The 22,679-nt window shown below is 35.5% G+C and overlaps 1 protein-coding gene and 1 pseudogene across 5 annotated transcripts in view; one reads left to right on the forward strand and one right to left on the reverse strand.

Annotated features, from left to right (window-relative positions):
* The window catches only part of NCAM2 (neural cell adhesion molecule 2), a 562,762-nt gene that overhangs the window by 319,328 nt on the left and 220,755 nt on the right, over positions 1-22,679 (forward strand). The gene's annotated exons all lie outside the window — the stretch shown is intronic.
* On the reverse strand, positions 8,027-9,731 carry LOC100590957 (annotated as a pseudogene).

A 22,679-nucleotide genomic window follows, 5' to 3' on the forward strand; every position in this document is an offset into this window, starting at 1 on the left:
TTTTATAGTTCGTGGTCTTTTATTTAAATCTTTAAACCATCTTGAGTTTATTTTTGTATGTGATGAAGGGTAGGGGTCCAGTTTCAATGTTCTGTGTATGACCAGCCAGTTATCCCAGCACTATTTACTGAATAGGGAGTTCTTTACCCAGTGCTTGTTTTTTGGGGCCTTGTTGAAGCTGAAATGATTCTAAGCGTGTGATTTTTCTATTCTGTTCCATTGAACTATGTGTCTGTTTTTTTCTGTACCAGTACCACGTTGTTTTGGTTATGCTTATCATCACTAATCATCAGATAAATGCAAATCAAAACCACAATGAGATACCATCTCACACCACTCAGAAGGCTATTATTAAAAAGTCATAAAAGCAACAGATGTTGAAGGCTGCAGAAAAAAGGGAATGTATATAACTATTGTTGGAAATCTAAATCAGTTCAGCCACTGTGGAAAGCAGTTTGGAGACTTCTTAAGAAACTTAAAACAGATATACTATTCAACCCAGCAATCTCTTTACTGGGTATATACCCAAAGGAATATAGATCATTATACCAAAAAGGCATAGAGACGTGTGTGTTCATCACTGCACTATTCACAATAGTACACACATGGAATCAACCTAGATTCCCATCAATATTGGATTGGATAAATAAAATGTGTTACCTATGCACCATGGAATACTATGCAGCCATAAAAAGAATGAAGTCATGTCCTTTACAGCAACATGGATGAAGCTGGAGACCATAATCATAAGTGATCTAGTGCAAGAACTGAAAACCAATACCACATATTTTCACTTACAAGTAAGGGCTAATCCTTGAACACACATGAACCTCCACATGGGAAACACAGACACTGCAGAATACTAGAGCAGGGAGGGAGAAGGGGAGGCCAGGGCTGAAGAACGACCTTTTGGGTGCTATGCAAACTGCTTGGGTGTAATATGCCCATGTAACAAACCTGCACACGTACCCCTGTATCTAAAGTTGAAAAAAAAAAAAGAATATAAAGCTTTCAAAGGAAGTCAGAAATGGAAATGAAAACATAGTCAACTTTATGAAATGCTAAAAAAGATAATGACTATAGTGAATATATCTATTATCCATAATACTTTCTAAAAATGTTATATAACCATGTAATATATATTCTCTTTTAAGTGGATTCTTACCCATTTTTCACTCAAAAATTATTTTGAGATTCATTTATGTTATCCCATGCCATAATATGTCATCCCTTTTTATTGCTGTTAATATTCAATTTTAAGAATATTTCACAATTTTCTTACCCATTCACCAAAATGGCTTTTGGGAAGTTTCAGATTTTTGGCTTAAAAATATATACACATTTATATATTAATCTTGGTATGGGCATGTTTTTATATCTCTTGGTTAAATACCTGTGAGAGGTAATGGCTGGATCACATGCCAAGTGTGTGTTTATCACTTTTAAAAACCACTTCCTAAAAGTTTTCCAAAGTGATTGTACTATTTTACCTTCCCCAAAGCAGTGTACAGGTATTTCACTTGCTCCACATCCTCACCAAACTTCACATACTCAGGACTTTATGTTTAGACATCCTAATACATGTTTAGTGATTTCATGTTGTGGATTTAATTTGCATTTCCCTAATGCCTCAGGATGTTAAACATCTTCTCATATACAACTCAGCATTGATCATTTTTGGTAAAATGTCTTTTCAAATATTTAACCTAGTTTTAACTGGGCTGTTTTCTTATTATTGAGTTTACTGAATTCTTTATGTATTTTGAATGTAATCCACTTATCAAATATGTGATTTAGAAATATTTTTATCCAATCTGTGGCTTGTCTTTCCATTTTTTAACCACTGCCTTTCAGTGGTTGAAAGATGTTGATGAGGTTTAATTTTTCTTTTTTCATATGAATCGTGCTTATTGTTTCAAATCTACGAATGTATTGTGTAAAACAAATATGTGAATACTAAGATTTTCCCCAATTCTTCTTTCTAGAAGTTTTGTAGTTTTTAAGTTTAGGTTTATGAGAATTTTTTATTAATTTCTTACGATATTGTGACAAATTGGCGAAACGTTTTGTTTGGTTTGTTGTATTTTTTTGGCATGTGAATGTCCAATTTTTCATCATTGGCTAAAAAGACCATACTTTAGCAACAGAATTGCCTTTTCATTATTTAAAATATATTTTAATATATGTGTTTTAGGGAATCTATTCTGTTCCATTGATCTATTTATTTGTCCCTTTACACCAACAAAAGCCGTTATAAGTTGGAATAATGTATTATAAGTCCTCCAACTTTGTTCATCTTTTCAATGTAGTTTTAATATAGAATAAAATACTCTAGGTTCTGTTCATTTCCATATTAATTTTAGAATCAAGCTTTCAATTTTTACACACACATATGCACTAACACACACATACACACCCACTACCATAACTTTGATTAGAATTGTGTTGAAGCTATAGATCACTTTGAGAAGAATTGTCTTTTTTTTATTATTATTACTATACTTTAAGTTTTAGGGTACATGTGCACAATGTGCAGGTTTGTTACATATGTATCCATGTGCCATGTTGGTGTGCTGCACCCATTAACTCGTCATTTAGCATTAGGTATATCTCCTAATGCTGTCCCTCCCCCCTCCCTCCTCCCCCCACCCCACAACAGTCCCCGGAGTGTGATGTTCCCCTTCCTGTGTCCATGTGTTCTCATTGTTCAATTCCTGCCTATGAGTGAGAACATGAAATACCATTTGAGAAGAATTGTCTTCTTGACATTATTGATCCTTCTGTTCCAGAAACACAGAAAATCTCTGTATATTCAAGTCTCTTTAATTTCTCTCAGCAGTGTTCTTTTTTTTTTTTTTTTTTTTTTTTTGGTGTTGTGATCTTTATTCCATTAAATGATCTTACAAATTGGAGTAAAACAGAAACATGCTTTTAATATACTAACAGCATAATCTCATCCCATTGCACTTTTTAAAAACTATATTAAATTTCAAAGCCACTCGAAGGCAAGGGTCTAGCAGAAAGTACTTTTAACAAATCATTTTTTAAAGTAAAAAAGAAACCTGAGGAAAATTTGTGTATGTACAAGATTAGCATTAACTCCTTTAAGGCTTACATCCATGAAAGCATGTATCTAATTAGAAAGCTTTGGGAATCAATGCTACCTTCCCTTGCTCGTAAAAACACTACATTTAAACTGTAGTTCTGGCACACGAAATTCCTCCCCAAAGAAAAATGTCTTTCAAAACCCTTCTGTCCCTAGATCTGTTTTGCAAAGTTTCTGATATGGGGTACTTAGGTCACTAATGACAGAAATTAGGATCTTGTCTTCCTTCTTGTTCATTATTTTTATTTGTGGCTTAATGTTTCACCTGTATGTGAAAGATTTGGGGGTTCAAGTCACAGTGCTGAATTTTACTTTTTAAAAGAAAAACTATCAAAAATTGCTTTTAAAAAATCCTAATTACATGTTAGAAAATAGGATACTTGTACATTCGTTTTTCAGAGAAGGCACTATGACAATGGAGAAAAACAGCTTTAAGGAGCTTAGATAATCCTCTGAATTAAAGGCATTCTTACTACTTCTGAACACAGAAACGCCTGGGGATTGTACTGGCAAGAGACCACCTATTCTAAACCTCACGTACAAAGTGTCCACTTGCCTCCAGACAATACAGAATTGTACCTTCTCCTTGGTACTTCCCATTCGATGAAGCAGTCTCTCTCTGTGGTCTCTGAACCACTATTTATAAAAGTGATGACTCCAGGACCACAGCCGATATTACCTGAGGCAATCCCTGGGTACAAAGCTGGGAATCTGAACTTTTTAAACAAGCCTGCTAGGTAAGTCTTATGCACTCCAAGGTAGATGAGAACCACTACCCAAAACATAGCTACAACAGGACTTGAAACAAGAAAAATCATTTGACTGCAAATATTCTTTTACAATGGGCTTCTTAATGTCATTTTAAAAAATTAATCACACAAATAGTTTGTACTTTCATAACTGAAGCTTGTCTTCATTATGCCCTTATCCTTTGACTAGAATTTTGTTAGATAAAACATGTGTAAGCCATAATGACACAGCCATGCTGACAACTTGAGATGGAACATCAAATCATCCTAAGTTACATTTCAATAGTTCCAGGAAAGAAAAAAGTTCTATGAAGACTTCCATATGTTACATCATTTTTTAAAAGAACCTAGCAGAAAATTAAAACTACCTGTTTTATTGCTTTTGCATGGACTTGATTCAACCTACTTAATTTTGCTATAACTCACACATACATACTTATCCAAACTCACCCTATCCAAGGCACCATTTTACACACCAAGTAGAACACTGTGTGTGATCCACTAATGAAACCAACCACCAGTACAAGGCAGTATTTTTGTGTCTGTTTGACCAAAGTGCTTTACTTCAGGTAAGAGAAAAAATAAAGCAAAACAAGGCCAGGTTCCAGTGGCTCACGCCTGTAATCCCAGCACTCTGAAAGGCCAAGGTAGGCGGATTCCCCGAGGAGTTGAGACCAGCCTGGTCAACATGGCGAAGCCCTGTCTCTACTAAAAATACAAAAATAAGCCAGGTGTGGTCGCACATGCATGTAATCCCTGCTATTTGGGAGGCTGAGGCAGAAGAATCACTTGAACCCAGGAGGTGGAGGTTGTTGTGAGCCAAGATTGCACCACTGCACTTGATCCTGGGCAACAGTACAAGAGTCCGTCTCAAAAAAAAAAAAAAGATTAAAGCGAAACACAGGCAATTTTACCAAGTATAAAAGAGGTGTTAAAACGTAAACTTCCATAGAACATTTCTTGGTATACTACGAAAATAAGGCATGACTCAGCTGGGCAGGGTGGCTCAGGCCTGAAATCCCAGCACTTTGGGAGGCTGGGAGGAGTAGATCATCTGAGGTCAGGAGTTTGAGACCAGCCTGGCCAACATGGCAAAACCCCACCTCTAGTAAAAAAACAAAAATTAGCCAGGCATGGTGGTGTACACCTGTAGTCCCAGCTACTCAGGAAGCTGAGACAGGAGAATCGGTTGAACCTGGGAGGTGGAGGTTGCAGTGAGCGAGATTGCACCACTGCACTTCAACCTGGGCGACAGAGCGAGACCTCTGTCTCAAAAAATAAAATAAAATAAAATAAAATAAATAAACAAGGCATGACTCTGAAGGTGTTTTATCATACATAATAGTTTGTCTCATTTTATCTATGAGCCAATCTTACAGAAAGATTTCTCAGTGAAAGAATGAAAACTCTGATTCTACCATTTTTACTATAAGCAGCTTATTGAAATTATTTTTTCAAATTATTAACACTTAATTTATCCTGAAATATTTTAATAGAAAATTTTGGAAGCCTCCTTTTATATATTCATAGGAATGAGTTCCATATATTGTTAGGATTGTGCAAAATTAAAAATGCCTGCATGGAAAGCGGCAGAGCAACAGACACGACACAAACACGCGCAGTCTGAGTGTCTGAACCACAAGTAAAAGGTGAGAGAAGTAAAAGACATTATTTTCAAGCTGGTTATAAATCTCCCCAGGATGATTTATAGCCAGTAATGATAATGTATCTTTTATTGAAAAAGTTGTTATAAAATCATCAATTTACTGTTGAGAGAAAAGAGGCCAAAGAAAACTCTTAAGAACCCTCACTGAGAAAACTTTATAAAACACTTTCCAGAAGCAGAACTAAGAAAAAAAAAAAAAAAAGGTGAGGGGGACTTCCTCTGGATAATTAAACCAAGGTCTCTTTATAAGACCAAAACAGAAATGGTGAATTTAAATAGTAACTGAATCTTAAGATTTCATTAAATCATACAGTATCACTTTTTTTAAACTGACCTAATACTTTAGTATGAGCTTTCGACACATCACCCCTTCTTACCATTTTTTGACAGTTATTCTGAAATCTATAAATTTACTTATAGAATGTATTAAAAGCTAAGTATGTCAATATTTATAGAGACTGCTAATAGGTATGAACTTTCAGAGAGATAAGAGGTCACCTGAAAATGCACCAACATTTCAGAAGCAAGCTTTCAAGTTAACAGTCAAAGCTTGGCATCACTGATAAATGCAAGTAAACAAGCTGGAATTTTTCTAAAGTGTAACAGCAAGTGAATAAAATAGCAAGAACTATTTGCAAGATGGCATATAAATATGAAACATAATATGCTGGGAATTTAGGACTTATAAAAATACTTAAGCAGTAAAGTGTCAAAAGAAAATTCTTTGATAGAGATTACATGCGAAAAGGGACTTTCTTTTTTTCTACCTTCCATTCATACTTCATGTATATAAAGTTTACACTCAGATCTTACCTTCACGTCTATAAAATTTACACTCTTACCTCCCTCCCATAACAAAAGTTAAATTATCTCAGAAATTAAGGCTTATATACCTGAATGTTTATATAAATACTTGCAGGCAAGTTTTAAGTTTTAAAATCCACAATAATTCCAAAAGGAAAAGCAACTAACAGATAAAACTTTTTTATCTCCTAATCAAGGTAAATAGAAAAAAAGAACTCTTAGATACTTCTAGATATTGTTTATATTTGGGTAGGACTTTGCTCCTTGCTAAGCCAAAGCTATCTTAAAGCTAGCAGACTAGCCAAAGTAAAATTAAATAGGTAATTCACTAAGTAAAATGGGTTAATTTTAGCTTCATTATTAAGAACATTAGACAGGGCAGAGAATGCAAATTAACATTCTGAATAAAGACCTTAAATCAGGTTATTAATTGCTGCTAAGCCACATGAAATTAGACATCAATTAAACGCAGTAATATTTGGTGGTATCGTCCCTCTAATCCTTAATAAAGTTCTGTTCTTATGCAGAACTCTCAAAAACAAAACCCCTCAAATGACAATTACAAGAGTTGTGTAAAACACACATACATATGTAAACCTACAGTGAACCTGACCAAGGCACAAGTTCAAGTGACTTAGCAGAGGTCACATGGTTCATTTAAACTTAGCTTTTTCTTAAAGTATCTAGCTCATTCCTTTTATTATTAGCCACTCTGGCTTTTCAAGGCATGTTTGCCTCTTTTTCTAGAAAGAAGCTATAGGGACCAAAAAAAAAAAAAAAAAATAGAGCAAGTTGCAACAAAACTGTCAGCCTACTGGGTAAAAACCTCACATTTCAGAGTATGGTATATTTAAATATGACATGATTTTTCCACACTATATGGCAACAGGATTCCCTATTTTAAATTTTTTTCAAGTGTAATGACATCATTTTCAGTTAGTCTTTAGTTCTGAAGTTTCTCCAAGTTTTGTAAATTTTAAAAAAGGAATCCTTCTTGGCTGGGCACGGTGGCTCACGCCTGTAATCCCAGCATTTTGGGAGGTCAAGGCGGGCAGATAACAAGGTCAAGAGACTGAGACCATCCCGGCCAACATGGTGAAACTCTATCTCTACTAAAAATACAAAAACAATAGCTGGGCATGGTGGTGTACACCGGTAGTCTCAGCTACTCGGGAGGCTGAGGCAGGAGAATTGCTTGAACCCAGCAGGCAGAGGTTGCAGTGAGCCAAGATCGCACCACTGCACTCAAGCCTGGCGACAAAGTGAGACTCCAACTCAAAAAAAAAAAAAAAAAGGAATCCTTCTCAAAAGAGTAAAGTATAGAAGAAATGACAAGTTTCACCCCAAAATGGCAACTTTCATGAGGTTATCCTCCATCCACCCCCCCATCGTGTCTGCAAAACCATGGAATCAATCTTAAAAGGCACTAAGTGGCACATAAAGAACTTAAAACCTGCATTTCCATTTTTCCTCTAGCTTCCTCCTCCATAAAGTGCACAAAGCAGAGTAATATGAAAATAGACACAGGCTTGCATCTATAACAGCAAGGAAAAGAAATGCTTCCAAGAGAAATGGAAGTGTGTTTAATAATTTGAAACCACAGGAGAGGTCTGCTCATTTACTACAGGGCCATGTTTTAGCTCTTCCTGGATCGTCTCAGATCTGCCATTCCTCTGGATATGAACCTGTGGCCTTGGCAGAAACCCAGCAATCAGTAGGGGCTCCTTGTGTTCTTGTTTGATCTTCATATTAAGATGCTATTGAGCTTTTTTATCTATGGGTGGTCTTCCAACAACTGCATCCCTCATAGTGGCCTGAGTGGAATTACCGATACAAGAAGAAGCCTGCTCCAACACATATGCAGCACCAAAATCAATAGCTCCACCCAGCTCACGATATTGACCAGAATACCTGATGTAGCCCCAGGTGAGGAGCGCTATTAACAGTAGTCCAACCATACAGTTGAACAACTTGGCTACAACCTCAAGACTTATGAAGCCAGTGAGGCCTGAGGCTACGTACAAAGGTACAATGCCCGTGAACAGCACTGCAGGGGTTCGGAAGGTGCTGAAGACGTTCTTGCTACCATTGTGCTTGCAGAAGTTCTCATATAATTTAATTCCTTGATTTCCTCTTCCAGCTCCTGCTGGTAACGAAAGCTGAAATCCTTCCCACCCATCTTGTTGGTCTTCTTACAATGGTCCAGAGCAAGTCGTTTGAATTCACAGTGCTTCTCCTCTAGAATGTCTGGAGAGAAATAAGGTTTCTCTCCCCCACAAACTTCCTTCATGTTCTTATAATAAATGTCCTTGGCAGAGGCTACACCTGCTAAATTGTTGGCTTCAGCAGTGGCCTGAAGCATGGACTTGGGGTGAGGCAGATCTTCTCCTTGATAAATTTTAATATATGCCTTAAAAAACTCCAGTAGTCCCCGACAGGCGACCTTTGAGCCATTGATCTCCTTTTCCATTAACTTAGATGGGTTTAATACATACAGTATCAGTGCCTGTAACTGCTCTTTGAATTCACCAGCAATATCTTTTAATTTCCCCTCAAAGTCAGGGCTTGTGGCCACCTGGAGTCCTGGATGTGGTAAGAGAAAGCGGGTGACATCGGAGAAACATGAGTGAATGTGATTTCGAACATTCTGAATTTCTTCATGTTGATGTTCCTCCACCTGTAAACGCTTATCCAAAAAATGCCATTCCTCCTTGGAGTCCATAGCTATATTCATAAGGGAAACTCCAGTCTCTAACCAAAAACATCAGTGTCTGGAAAGGCTTTTGGAAAATTTCATCCATTGCCAGACGACCGTATTCTGTGAAGAGCTGCAGCTGTTGAAGATCATCTTCTTGAATGTTCTGGGATAAATTATAAATCTGAACAGAACTAGTCATAGTGCTTAGAGCAAAGATGGTAGCACAGTCTTTCACAGTTGACTGGCTATCAAATGCCCCCCCGGGTATCCATCAAAACAACTGCAAACTTCTTCCCACCTGGCTTCTCCACAGTGAAAACTTCACTCCAGATCTGAATCCCAGTGGTTTCTGGATCAGATCCCCCTCTCCATGAAAATCCTGTTAACGGTTCTTCTGGGTCACCCAACCAATTTGAATGGCCACTTTCCTTCTGAGAATATAAGTATCGTAGCATAAAATCCAGAATGAAGGACTTGCCCTTTCGGAAGGCACCGGTCACTGAAACCACCACCACATCAAGATCTCGGATGTGGTCCTGCAAGAGGATGCTGGCCAAGGCTTTCTCATCTAACTCAAAGGAATGTTGATCTTTCTGAACCAAAACAACCTGCACTGGACCAGGCTTGCTGCTCTCCATGGCATCACCTGCTCCTCTTGAGGCAGCTGCTGCCACTCGCTGAGGGGACAACATGGAGCCTCCGCCTTCAAAGCAGAAGCAGTAGGGGTGCAGAGGAGAGGGACGGCTGGGGGCGGGACGAACCGGGCCCTGGAAGCGGGAAACGGGCGGAGCCTGGGCTCTAGAAAAAACTAGCGAGGAGGTGGGGCACGCAGAGCCGCGACTGAGCGAGCGCAGCGCGGTCTGCGTGGCCCAACGGACAGCCCGAGGCGTGGCGAGCGCAGGACTAGGCTAGGCGAGGCGGGGCGGGAAAGCGCACGCGGCAGAATCCCGCTACCGCCCGCCGCGTGTGTGCAGCAGTGTTCTTAAGTGTTTTTTATGCAGTCCTAACTCATCTTTTGTCAGATTTATCTCTAATTATTCCATATATTTTGATGCTATTGTAAACCGCATTTTGTTTTAATGGTTAATTGTAACATCATAAAGATAGATAATATATTCTGAAATGTACTAAATTCATTTATTATAGTAGTTCATAATTACCTTATAGTTCCATAGAATTCTCTACATAAATAATAATATCACTGTGGGTCAGGCGCAGTGGCTCACGCCTGTAATCCCAGCACTTTGGGAGGCCAAGGCAGGTGGATCACCTGAGGTCAGGAGTTCAAAACCAGCCTGGTCAACATGGTGTACTCCTGTCTGTATTAAAAATACAAAAATTAGCTGAGCTTGGTGGTGGGCAACTGTAATCCCAGATACTCGGGAGGCTAAGGCATGAGAATTGCTTGAACGCGCGAGGCGGAAGTTGCAGTGAGCCAAGATTATACCAATGCACTCCAGCCTGGGCGATAGAGCAAGACTTTGTCTCAAATAAGAATAATAATAATAACAATAAAAATAATAATATCACTATGAATAAAGACACTTTTACTTATTCCTTTCCAATCTGTATGTTTTTCCACTTTCGTTTATTATACTGGGTAGACAGACTCTCCTGGTGAATAGAAGTGATACAATTGAACACACTTGGCCTTGTCCATAAACTTTGGGAGACAGGGCATTCATTCTTTTAATATCAAATGTTTTTAGATATAGGCTTTTCAGGGATTTTTAAAATCAAGTTGAGAAAGTGACCTTTTCCTAGATTACTAAGATTTTTTATTAATAATGAATTTTTCTCTGTCTCCTTTCTAATCAGACTGGATAGAGTTTTATTAGTTATATTGATCTCTCAAAGAAACAGCTTTTGGTTTTTCTTGATTTTATATTTGTTTTTCCTTTTCCTATTTTATCAGCCTGCCATCTGATCTTTATTATTTTGTCTTTCTGGCTTATTTGGGGGTATATTGATCTTTTTTTCTGTTTTCTTAAGGTTAAACCTGATAATAGTGATTTGAAATCTTTCTTCTCTTCTAATGCATGCATTCAGTGCTGAATAATTCCCTGTATGTCTACTTCAGCTTTATTTCACAAATTTTGATATATTGCATATACATTGCCATTCATTTTAAAATGTTTTGTAATTTCCCTTTTGATTTATTATTTATCCCATGAAGCATTTGGAAGTATGTCACTTAGCTTCCAATTATATGTGGATTTTCCAGATATAGTTCTGTCATGAATTTCTAATCTGATTCTAATGAGGTCAGAGAACATATTGTGATTTAGAGCATTTCAAGTATATTCCTGATGCACTTAAAAAGAATGTGTATTTTGTTGATGCTGGTTAATGTTTTGGTAATTATCAGTTAGGTTACAGTCAATTGGTAGTGTTAAGTCTTCTGTATCTTTTTTACCTACTTTCTCTATTAGTTATTAAGAAATAGCTGTTTAAACTCTAATAAAATTAAGGATTTGTCTATTTCTTTTCACAGTTGTATCAGTTTATTCTTCATGTATTTTTAAGCTCTCTTATTATATAGATAAAAGTTTAGAATCATGATGTCCTCTGATGAATTGACGTCTTTCTCATTAGGAATTGGTTGTTTATCCCAGATAATATTTGCTCCAATACCTGAGTATTAGCAATCTACCCCAGAATTTTTTGCATTAAGGTTTACATGGAGTATCTTTTTTCCTTTCTTTTAATTTTAACATATTTTAATTTTGAGGGTACATAGTAGGCATATATATTTATGGGGTACATAAGATTTTCTGATACAAGGATGCAATGTGAAAGAAGCACATTCACATGAGAATGGGGTATCTATCCCCTCAAGCATTTTTCCTTTGAGATAAAAACAATCCAGTTACACTCTAAGAAATTTTAAAATGTACAATTGCATTGTTATTGACTATAGTCACCCCGTTATGGTATCAAACAGTAAGTCTTATTGATTCTTTCTATTTTTGTACTAATTTACCATCCCTACCTCCTCCTCCAAGCCCCCACCACAATTCCCAGCCCCTGTTAATCATCTTTGTACTCTCTGTTCTCTGAATTCAATTGCTATGATGTTTAGATCCTACAAATAAGTGAGAACATGCAATGTTTGCTTTTCTGTGCCTGGCTTATTTCACTTAACGTAATGATCTCCAGTTCTATCCATGTCATTGCAAATAAGCATTTATCTATATTTAAAGTGGGTTTTTGTAGGATGTATACAGTTGTTTTTTTTAATCCATTCTGACAGTCTCTACCTTTGAATTAGAGTGCTGCACATTGAATATGTTATTGACGTAATTGGGTTTAAGCCTACCATCTTGCTATGTATTGTCTGATATCTGCTCATAGTTTTATTTTTCTTCTGTTTCTTATTTTTGAATATTTTAATGAATCAATTAATTTCCTATTTTGTCTCATTAACTATAACTCATTCTTTTTTTAGTACGTGGTTTTCAGTCTTTTTTTAAATGATGTTGCACTACTTCACATATAATGTAAAAAATACCCCCTCCAGCCTTTGTGCTAAGTTTATCAGATATTTTTACATTAATCATGAAACTCATAATAGTTTTCTATTTCTGCTCCAACAAATTACAACAAATTTTGTGGCTCAAAACAGCAGAATTTAATTATTAGGTCAGAAGTCCACGTAGGCTCTGCTGGGATCTGCTCAGTATATTATAAGATCACAATCCAGGGGTCAGCAGGACTATGATCTTTTCGGGAGGCTCTGGGGCAGAATCCTTCCTAGTGTCATTCAGGTTTTTGGCAGAATTCAGCCTCTCTTCTGTTGGACTGAGGTCCTGCTTGCTTGCTTGAAGTCACCTGCAGGAGGCTGCCTTTACCGTTGAGCAACTCCTTTCTGATCCTTGAATGGGAATCTCTAAAGCTCTGTGCCAGCAGCAGTATGTAAAATCCAACCCATACTTGGAACATTTCCGACACATCTCTCTTCTGCTGCATCTCTTCTGCCTTCCTCTTTTTCTTACAGCTGAAGAGAAATCTCTGCTTTTAATATCAGATGAAAAGGGGATCATGTGATTGGTCTTGCCTAGATAATTCATGATAATTTCCTCACTTAATTTCGGTAACCTTAAAAAACACCTGCAAAGACTTTTTACATCATGATGTTTAGTGTGTTCGTAGATGGCCAGGTGTTAGGGCATTGACATCTTTGGGAAGAGACATTATTCTTCCCCCAACAACTGAGCTATGCATACACACACATGCACACACACACACACACACACACACACACGTACACACACTGTATAGATTCAAACTTCCAATTAGCTCACATAAATTATTACATTAAAATTAATGTTAAAGTTACTAGAAAAAAGTATTTTATATTTATCTACATAGTTACTATTCGCAAGGCTTTTCAATACTTCATGTAAATCCAGATTTCTATCTGGTATAAGTTCCCAGATCCTTTAGCATTACTTGTAGTGCACTTCCGTTGTTAAGGATTCAGTTCACCTACTGTATGTCTGAGAAAACCTTTATTTTACTTTTATATATAAAATACATTTTTGCTGGATATAGAATTCTAAATTAACAGACTTTATTCTTTCAATACTATAAAAATTATAAATCATTATATTTGCCTGAGTTTTTTAGATAGAAACTCCTCTGACATTTTGTTCCTCTGTACATAAAGTATCCCATCCGACCAGTCACCCCCAGATTCTTAGAGATTTTTGCTTTATCACTTTTCTGACGCAGTATGGATACCAAGGTATACCTTGGTGAAGCTTTCTTCATCATACTTGTACCCAGGTTTTGCCGATGACCTTGGTTGATCATTTTTAACAAATTTAGAAGTTTTAGTCATTAGATGTTCACATATTGTTCTCTGTCCCACATCCCTTTGGGACTCCAATTTCACATATATAGGCTACTTGAATGTTCTCAACTGATCTTGAGCTTTCACTTTCTGGATAGTTTTCAAAAAAATAATCTTATCTTTCATTTTTGATCATTTTCTTTCCTTTTTTTCCTTTTTATATTAATTTTTGGATATTCTCTCTTATTACACGTTCTAGTTTACTAATCTTTTCTTTGGCAATGTTTAATCCACTGTTCATTCTGCTGAAGTCTTCATTTCAAGCGCTTTAGCTTTTAATATGTAGACACATGTTTTTTTTAAATTTTATTATTATTATACTTTAAGTTTTAGGGTACATGTGCACAATGTGTAGATTTGTTACATATGTATACATGTGCCATGTTGGTGTACTGCACCCATTAACTCATCATTTAGCATTAGGTATATCTCCTAATGCTATCCTTCCCCCCTCCCCCCACCCCACAACAGTCCCTGGAGTGTGATGTTCCCTTTCCTGTGTCCATGTGTTCTCATTGTTCAATTCCCACCTATGAGTGAGAACATGCGGTGTTTGGTTTTTTGTCCTTGCGATAGTTTGCTGAGAATGATGGTTTCCAGTTTCATCCATGTCCCTACAAAGGACATGAACTCATTATTTTTTATGGCTGCATAGTATTCCATGGTGTATATGTGCCACATATTCCTAATTCAGTCTATCGTTGTTGGACATTTGGGTTGGTTCCAAGTCTTTGCTATTGTGAATAGTGCTGCAATAAGCATACGTGTGCATGTGTCTTTAGAGCAGCATGATTTATTATCCTTTGGGTATATGCCCAGTAATGCGATGGCTGGGTCAAATGGTATTTCTAATTCTAGATCCCTGAGGAATTGCCACACTGACTTCCACAATGGTTGAACTAGTTTACAGTCCCACCAACAGTGTAAAAGTGTTCCTATTTCTCCACATCCTCTCCAGCACCTGTTGTTTCCTGACTTTTTAATGATTGCCATTCTAACTGGTGTGAGATGGTATCTCATTGTGGTTTTGATTTGCATTTCTCTGATGGCCAGTGATGATGAGCATTTTTTCATGTGTCGTTTGGCTGCATAAATGTCTTCTTTTGAGAAGTGTCTGTTCATATCCTTTGCCCACTTTTTGATGGGGTTGTTTGTTTTTTTCTTGTAAATTTGTTTGAGTTCATTGTAGATTCTGGATATTAGCCTTTTGTCAGATGAGTAGGTTGCGAAAATTTTCTCCCATTCTGTAGGTTGCCTGTTCACTCTGATGGTAGTTTCTTTTGCTGTGCAGAAGCTCTTTAGTTTACTTAGATCCCATTTGTCAATTTTGGCTTTTGTTGCCATTGCTTTTGGTGTTTTAGACGTGAAGTCCTTGCCCATGCCTATGTCCTGAATGGTATTGCCTAGGTTTTCTTCTAGGGTTTTTATGGTTTTAGGATTACGTAGACACATGATTTTTTAAATACCTACCCCAGAACTGAAAATAAAAATAAAAATAAGTTAAATTTCTATGAAGTCTTCAACATGATCAGTCTTTCATCTAGATTTTTGGTTGCATGGAATGCCGTCATAATAAGTGATTTAATGTTATTGTGTACTATCATCTGTGTTATTCCTGGGCTAATTTTCGGCCAGTTATATTTTATCCTCATTATAGCTTATATTTCCTGCTTCTTTTCATAATAATTTTAGCTTGGATACTAGATGTTATAAATGTTACCTCTTTATCTGCTTTTTTGTTGTTCTTTTCAATATTTTAGACCTTTTTTTTTCTGGAAATACAGATGAACTACTTGGAAACAGTTTAATCCTTCAGTCTATGCCTTTAAGCTTTGTTAAGTTTGATCAGAATAGTTCTGGACTTTCTTTGCCTCACCCATGAGATAAGAATGTTTCTGCATTCCTTATCTGTCATGCATTAGGAGTTGGTTTTATTCTGGCTCATGAGAATATAAACTTTTTTTTGCTCTGTTTGAGCTTGAAAGTTGTTCCTCCCGATTCTTTTGCATAGTTCTTTCCCTGGCCTCAGTTAGTTTCCTCTCATGGGTGCACTCATCAGTACTCATCTGGAGACTACAGGGTTAATTACTGCAAATCTCAGGGAATCCTCACTTTGCCACTCAGTCCTGTCTGGCACTGTGCCCTGTAAACTTTAGCCAATATCCACTTCTCTGTACTACTAGCCCTACCTCCTCACTCAGGAGACCTCTAAACTCCAACTGGGATCCTCATTCCTGTGCTGCAATCTGGAAACTCTCTCTAGACAGTAAGCTGAGACAGCAGGACTCACCTCATTTCCCCCCATATTTTAGGAATTTCTATTGAATGATTTCATTGACTGATGCACAAAGTCTTGAAAAACAGTTGTTTTATGCAATGTTTCTGATATTTTTAGCTGTTTCAGGTGCTAAGATAAATTGGGTACATGTTTCTGCATCTTGGTTGGAAGCTGATATTTTTAGATACATGTTTCAGTACAGCAAACAAAATTTCAGTGTTCTAAGGTTTTGAAAAAGGTATCCTAGGAATAGGAAGACCTGACTTCTAAATATTTTAGTCTCTCATTCTGTACTAAACTCAAAGCAGTTTCAGATAGCTATGTCTGAATTTCACTTTCTGCCTACTTTATCCATACATCTTGTTCTATAATAAATTATTTTTATTAATTAATTACTTTAATTCTCCCTCAGGTTTGCCAGTGAATTTTTAACAGCAGGATATCACAATGCTTTTTTCAAAATATGTAGCACTATGAGCTGAAACATGGCCCTCATTTTCGGTGTCTCAGGAACATGAAGTGCAATCTGAAGTTCATAACAAAGACAAACAGTAGGAAGTGAAGGAATCTTCAGAATACTTTGGGTAGATCAGAGCAATGATTTAAATAAAGAGAAGAGTCTGATGAACTGAAGTAGAAACAGGCATTCCTTGAAGAAGAGTCATGATTCCTTCAAATAGGCAGAATTAAAAATGTTTTTCTGCTTTAGAACAATCAGGAACTGACTTCTCCAGGAGGATGGGCTGTTTCAGAGCATCAGCTTATTGAATCTGATTGTAATTGTTACAAAACACAATGACAATTTTTTTAACTATCAATATGATTTTTAATATTTGCATGTTTGTTTTCAAGTTAACATACAGTAAAATTCACTTTTTTAATTGTAGAATTCTGTGAATTTTAACGTATACATAGATTCATCTTGGCACTACTACAGTCAGTATACAGAATTGTTCTTTCACCCCAAATCACTCTCTAATCCCTTTGTAGTCACTTCCTCTTTCAACCTCTAACCACTGACAACCACCACTTCTTTCCCTGCCATTATAATTTTATCTTTTCTAGGGTGCCATATTAGCACAGCTTTAGAACAACTTTATAGTAAGTCCCACAGCTGAGACCTACTGCTCAGGAAACATTTCTTTCAAAATATCACAGTGCATTGACAATGCACTTAAAATCAGGTAGTATCATTTATCCACCTGTTCTTTTACAAAAGGGTTCTAGAAATTATAATTTATTTGCCTTCCATTTAAAGTTTCACAACAATTTGTCTACACAAACATATCAAGCTGGGATTTTAATCACAATTGTGAATGAGCTTTATATTAGTTTTGAAAGAATTTTACTTTTTTCCTATCTTGAGTCTACAAATATATTAACATGGTATGTTCTTGTTTTTGTTGTCGTTGTTGTTGTTGGCCTAGTGTTTGGGACATCAATATGCTTTTGTTAAATGAATGAATGAATAACAAGAATGACTTTATGCAAAAGATGGTTACAAATATGGGTTTGTTTTGTTTTGTTTTGTTTTGTTTTGTTTTGTTTTTGAGACGGAGTCTTGCTCTGTGGCCCATGCTGGAGTGCAGTGATGTGATCTCAGCTCACTACAAGCTCTGCCTCCCGGGTTCACGCCATTGTCCTTCCTCAGCCTCCCGAGTCGCTGGGACTACAGGCGCCCGCCACCATGCCTGGCAAATTTTTTTGTATTTTTAGTGGAGACGGGGGTCTCACCATGTTAGCCAGGATGGTCTTGATCTCCTGACCTCGTGATCCACCCACTTCGGCCTCCCAAAGTGCTGGGATTATAGGCATGAACCACCGCGCCTGGCCCATGGTATGACTTCGTATTTACTAAAGTCTTCTTTTGTTTTTGTTATCAGATCCTTGTAGTTTTCAACATTCAGATATCATACATAAATTTTGCTTGATTGGCACCTAAGTATGATAGTTTTGGAGCTGTTGTACATTTTTAAAAAAATTTTGGTTTCCAAATGTTTATTGCTAATATGCTTATAAGATTTGATTTGGGGTGTTTTTCTTTAATCCTTTGACTGTGTTACACTCAACAATTAGTTCTAGCAATATTTTTGAAGATTCCTTAAGCTTATATTGTATATAACAATCTATTTCTAATTTCTGCAAATTGGAAAAGATTTCTTTCTTTTCTGACTGTATGTCTTAAATCTATTTTTACTTGCCTAGTACTGTGTTGTTCTTTCAGTGTGAGGTTTAATAGGAGTGCTGACAGCGAATTTCCTTACTTGCTCCTGGTCTTACAGATAAAGTATTCACTTCTTTACCTATATATCAATGTTAGGTCTAAATTTTTTGGCAGATGTTTTTCGTCATGATAAGGAGGTCTTCCTTTATTCATAGTTTGCTCAGAGATTTTATCATGAGTGGATGTGGAATTTTGTTGTTTTTTTGCTTTAGCATCGACTTGTTATTAAATCATTTTTTCTTTAAACTGTTAAGTTGGATAAATCAATTGAGTATTGATTAGTATGCTTAATATACTTAATATAATTTAATTATACTCAATATACTTTATATAATTTGATTATATTCAATTAATTTATCCACCTAACAGTTTAAAGAACAATTATTTAATATTAGATTCAGAGGTTTCTGAAGCTTTATTCATTAATGTATAATTAAATTATGTTAATACTCAATTACTATCCAACCTACACTTTAAAGAAACTGTTTGCTGATAACAGTATTGTGTCAGCCTTACATTCACAGGAAAAAGAAAAAAAAAACTTAATGTTGATATATTTCTATTAACAGCTAGATTTTTTTTAATTTTTTTATAAAAGCATCTATTTTCATGAAATATTGGTATGTACTTTTATTTTCTTGTACCATATATGACTTGTTAAATTATCACCATAATGCTGTGTTCATAAAATGGGTTAAAAACATTCCCTCCTCTTATATTTTCTGAAAGAGATTGTATAGAAATGCTATTATTTCTTCTTTAAATATTTTTAAATTCAACAGATAAACTATCTGGGTCTGAACATTTCCTTTCAGGGGACTTTTGATTTATCTTTAAATAAATGTATTTTTTATATATCTTTAATAATTATAGGATTGCTTTTGTTATGTATTTTATTTTTAGTAACTTTGTGGTTTCTGGTTTTCAAGGAAGTGGTTCATATTTTCAACATTGATAAGTTTGTGTGCATAATGTTATCTGGATTTTTAAAAATATTTTTATTATCTGTAGAATCTGTGCTGATATCTCTTCTTTCAATCCTGATATTGGCAATATGTGTCATCTCTCCTTTTTTCATCCTGAGTCTTGCTGGAGGTTTAATCATTGTATTGTTATTCCAAATAAACTTCATTTAAAAAAATTTTCTCTATTTTGTTCTGTTTTCAATTTCATTATTGTCCTTTTCTTTTATACTGTTTTCTTCCTTCTGCTTAATTTTTCCTTATTTTGCTCTTGTTTATCTAGTTTATTAGGCTATCCCAAACAGTAATTGTGAATTTGTTCCAATTTTTTTTTGTCCCTCAGATTTTGCTTCATATATTTTGAAGCACTTTTTCAAGTTGAATGCACATGTAGGATTGTCTTTTTTTTCTGCTTAATTGGCCCTTTTATCATTATGTAATATTCTCTTTTACATCTTTTAATTTCATTTGTTCTGAAACCTACATTTTCTGATATTAACATAGCCACTGCAGCTTTCTTTTGATTAGCATTTGAATGACATATTTTTTCTATTGTTTTTATTTTATTCTAGTTTTATCATTAAATTTCAAGTGATTTCTTATAGACAGCATATAGTTAGGTTATATTTTATTCATTATGCCAGTTTCTGTGTTTTTATTCATGAAATTAAGCCATTTACACTTCATTCAGATGTGCCATTTTTAAAATGTTATTTTAGTCTGTTCTTTTTGTCTTTCATTCTTCTATTTTCCCTGCTCTAAATTCTTGATTATTGAACATTATTTAGAGTTGTATTTTACTGTATCTATAATGTTTCTGGCTATATCTGTTTTCACAATTTGTAGGGAGGGGGTGTTGCCCTTGTAATTCAATGTCCCTATTAACTTAGAATCAATGTTTACCATTTCAAATTTGAATGTAGAAAGTATAGCATTATATAGGTCCCTACATCTACTCCTCTTTATATCATACTTTTCCTATGTATTATACCTCCATTCACTGAAAATTCTATCAGAGAATTTTTTTCTTTCAGCAATTAAATTATTTTAAATATCTTAAAAAGTGAATAGTGTGATATATTTCTCAGATATTTACCGCTTGTAACTCATGTTTTATTTCTAGAGTTTGATGTTTCCTTTGATTTAATTTCTTTTCTCTTTTAAAAGGTGCCTTGAGCAATTCTTTTGTATCAGGTCTGCTGGTAGAAATTGTAATAGTTTTACTTTACCTTAATGTCTGAAGGGTATTTTGCTGAACATAGACCTTGCTTTGACGGTTCTGTTCTTTCAGAACTTTACAAATTTTGTTTCATTTCCTTTTGGCCTTAATGATTTCTGGTAAAAAAAAATTCACAGTCATGTGAATCATTGTTCTCCTATAACTATTGCATATTTTGGTGTTTGTATATTTTTGGTTTTTAGAAGTTTGATTATGATGTGCCTCGACATGAACTGTTTTGGGTTTATCTTGGGTTTGATGCTGTTGGCCTATTTGAGAAGTTTTCAGATGTCAGATGCCTTGATACATATACATATGTACACATATATACCTACATTATTTTGTCCTGATCCTCTTTCTCTTTTCCTTCTTGGATTTCATGACATTTTGGTAGTGTCTAAGAAGTTCCTGAAGTCTATTCATTTTTTCCTTTTGTTTTCAAAATTGGATAACTTCCATTTGTAATTCTTTATGTTTGATAACTCTTTCTCTGTCAATCCATTCAGCACATCCATGAATTTTGTTGTTGTTTTTGTCGTTAACATAAGTAGAATGCTAATATTTATTTGGGGTTTTAAAAATATATTGTATGTCTTTGGAGAGACTTCCTATATTTCCATTTATTTCACCTAATTATTTAGAACATGTTTAAACAGTTGCTTTGAAACAGCTTTTAGATAATACAACATGTCTCAGCATGCCATTGGCATTTCCAATGACATGATTTTCCTAGTTCTTAACAGGTACAACAATAGATTATATTTAAGACTTCGAATATTACATAATCAGACTCTGGATCTTATTTCAGTATTATGGAAAATGTTCACTTTTTCTGTTGTTTTTGTAGGCAATCAGTTTGGTTAGATCAGACAACAAATTCTGACCATCCTTCTTGGTTTTATATTCAGACGCCATTTTCATTACCTTTCAGTGTTTGTCAGATCTGTCCTGCATGTGTACCAATGGCCATTCCAGGACCTGTGTGGAGGTTTACCTTTTAGTTAAATTCACAAAATCTTGGCAATGTTTAGAATCCGATTCAATAAGCACAGGTCAGGACAGAGCTCAAGATTTCCTAAAGAACTTGCTGTGGATGCCTTCCTAAGGCCTTCCTACTCTGTGATCTCTGACATACTTTCCGATTCCGTAGGTCACCACTTTTTAGTCCCCTGGCCAGAAAGCTGCGATCTTATTTATCACTCTCTGCCCCAACTATGGCCTTATTCTGGTTCAACTGATGAGATGAATGAGGAGGATAAAAGCAATGGGAGATTTTGCTCTTAGGACTACAGTTTATCTGATTGAAGAAGAATGTCATCTCTCAGAGAATTGGGTGTTTGCAGCTTTCCTCTGTTGACACTGTCACTGCCAGATTTCATTCCTGCTTCCTGAGTCTGAACTGGAAGGTTTCTCTTTCTTGGACATTTCTTGAGCAGTGTTGATGACAACTTCTGAGTTTTGTGATGCCTTCAATCCAGGCCATGGAATTCTGAAAAGAAAATTGTTATCTCACAGTTTGTCTGGTGATATCTTAAATTCTGTTATATTTCTTAATAGCAATATGTCTGCTGCAATTTACTTTTAAGAGTCTTCAAATAGATGACATACATATTCTATCCAAATATAATGGTCATATTAAGTGGGGAGATAGGACACTGCAAGATGTCTCGAATTAATCCAGAACTGGAATTCTGCGATTACTTTTAAACTTGTTGACATATATACAATCAGAGCCTTATTTAAACAATAAGGAATTTATATATATATATATAAACAAAGTGATTTTCGGATGCTTACTTTTTTATTGATACTTAATTGATGACTTCAGTGTGACTTTGAACATTTAGCCCACACTTTAGGATTCTTACTGCCTTTTGAAAGCTGTGTATTTAAAGCCATACTTTTCTTAGTTAATGGGATAAAAATTAAAAGATTTATAGGGGAGAAAATGAAAGTAGTCACAATTATTTCTTTCTGGTAGTTTATCAAAGGTGGAAATAATGCTGTTCTTACAAAATTTGTTATTTTATTTACTTTTTTTGTTATTATACTTTAAGTTCTAGGGTACATGTGCACAACATGCAGGTTTGTTACATATGTTTACATGTGCCATGTTGG

The sequence above is a fragment of the Nomascus leucogenys genome, chromosome 25 (genome assembly GCF_006542625.1).
Source record: "Nomascus leucogenys isolate Asia chromosome 25, Asia_NLE_v1, whole genome shotgun sequence".
NCBI classification, from domain to species: Eukaryota; Metazoa; Chordata; class Mammalia; order Primates; family Hylobatidae; genus Nomascus; species Nomascus leucogenys.